This window comes from Schistocerca gregaria, unplaced genomic scaffold (assembly GCF_023897955.1).
Source record: "Schistocerca gregaria isolate iqSchGreg1 unplaced genomic scaffold, iqSchGreg1.2 ptg000742l, whole genome shotgun sequence".
NCBI classification, from domain to species: Eukaryota; Metazoa; Arthropoda; class Insecta; order Orthoptera; family Acrididae; genus Schistocerca; species Schistocerca gregaria.
In genome coordinates, this window is record NW_026062118.1 from 205,001 (window position 1) to 207,500 (window position 2,500).

The window sequence follows — 2,500 nt, forward strand, 5'->3', positions numbered from 1 at the left end:
CGTTGGCCCTTAACCTAACCCACGTTGGCCCTTAACCTAACCCACGTTGGCCCTTAACCTAACCCACGTTGGCCCTTAACCTAACCCACGTTGGCCCCTAACCTAACCCACGTTGGCCCCTAACCTAACCCACGTTGGCCCCTAACCTAACCCACGTTGGCCCCTAACCTAACCCACGTTGGCCCCTAACCTAACCCACGTTGGCCCCTAACCTAACCCACGTTGGCCCCTAACCTAACCCACGTTGGCCCCTAACCTAACCCACGTTGGCCCCTAACCTAACCCACGTTGGCCCCTAACCTAACCCACGTTGGCCCCTAACCTAACCCACGTTGGCCCCTAACCTAACCCACGTTGGCCCCTAACCTAACCCACGTTGGCCCCTAACCTAACCCACGTTGGCCCCTAACCTAACCCACGCTGCACCTTAACCTAAGTTACGCTGCACCTTAACCTAAGTTACGCTGCACCTTAACCTAAGTTACGCTGCACCTTAACCTAAGTTACGCTGCACCTTAACCTAAGTTACGCTGCACCTTAACCTAAGTTACGCTGCACCTTAACCTAAGTTACGCTGCACCTTAACCTAACTTACACTGCACCTTAACCTAACTTACACTGCACCTTAACCTAACTTACACTGCACCTTAACCTAACTTACACTGCACCTTAACCTAAGTTACACTGCACCTTAACCTAAGTTACACTGCACCTTAACCTAAGTTACACTGCACCTTAACCTAAGTTACACTGCACCTTAACCTAACTTACACTGCACCTTAACCTAAGTTACACTGCACCTTAACCTAAGTTACACTGCACCTTAACCTAACTTACACTGCACCTTAACCTAACTTACACTGCACCTTAACCTAAGTTACACTGCACCTTAACCTAACTTACACTGCACCTTAACCTAACTTACACTGCACCTTAACCTAACTTACACTGCACCTTAACCTAACTTACACTGCACCTTAACCTAACTTACACTGCACCTTAACCTAACTTACACTGCACCTTAACCTAACTTACACTGCACCTTAACTGTCACATGTAACGTCACAGGAATGTAGCTTTGCCTAACAGCAACCCTCTGAACATAGTTCACTGCTTGGATCCTCTGGTGTCATGTGTATTTCTTGATGCCATGGTGCGTACCCTCACATAAAGGTCTTTCGAGTGTTGCGTACTTTCTACACAGTCCCGCTAACCACTGGAAGGGTGTACCGCTACAGAACGAATATCGCCCTCCCCTCCTGCCCTTCCAAGCTGGTCGGTCAGGCGTTTGTTTGTGAAATGAGCCTTGCAGCTGTTCAGTTGCATTCGGTTGTCGATGCAGTCAGTGTACGTTGTGGTACGGCCTGTGTGGACTGTCCGCTGATGTACGCGTAACCCACACTGATCATCCGTCGTTACGTACTGAGTGACATAATGTGGCACATGCTTGACCGTACACCGGCTGCGCCCTACAATGGCGAATCATAAGGGCCATATGTTGTGCACGATGCTACTTGTCTCGTCTCCCCATTACAGCGAGATTGCACTGTTGTACGCCGTACAGACATGTGGTAAGTAGGTACGGACGAAAGTATTGCATGTTGGCCCCCCGCCCCCCCCCCCTCCTCCCTCTGCCGGGAATCAGCGTGAGCCGTCTGTTGATGTAGCGACGAGGGTTTTCCTATTTAATCGTATTGCCCCACACAACATGATAGCACGGTGGACCGCGTTCCACATCTGCGACATGCTACAGAGGCCGGTTGACAGTCGACCGCGCAAGGGACATTGCACACGTGCGCGGACCATCTTCCACGTGTTCTCTCGTGTACATGCCGCAGTGTGTATGTGGGCTGATGTAGCGTGTCGTGACACATAACATGCAGGCATGCCAGAATCGTAGATTTCGCAAATGTAGATTGACGTATACGTTTGCTGCCAAAGATCCGCAAATGAACTGGAAATCAGTTGTTGAGCGGTTGTTCGCGCTGCAGGTGCATCGGTGATAGCGACGATCGGTACATCTGTGAACCGGTTGTTTCGGCGGTACCCGCCATGCCCCCGAACCTGAGTTGGCCATGTGGGTATGAAGCGATACGAGGCTGTGGCTTGGCGGGACAGTCCCCGGCCGGTGAGGGGGGGCCGCCCGGCGTGCTGGCCGCGCGCTGCGTGAGCGCACGCACTACAGCCGGCTGGTGGGGGGCGCCCAGTGGCAGGAGCGCCGGCCGACGGGCCCGGCTGGCGTCCCAGCTATGCGCCGGCGCACCCTGCGCGCGGCGCCAGGCGGCCAAAGTGGGTTCTGCCGAGCCCGGTGCGAAGCGCGGTGGACATCTGCAGTGTGCTGGTCCGATTGCGGACTGTGTGCGTTGAGGATGCGCCGCCGCCCGGCACTCGGCGTCGCGACGCCGTCTGCTGCTCGGTCGCCCCCAGCGGTTCTCGCAGGTGGTTTGTATCGCAGCTCTGCGGACGTGTTGGCGCGTGCGCTGTGCTGGGAGAGTTCGCT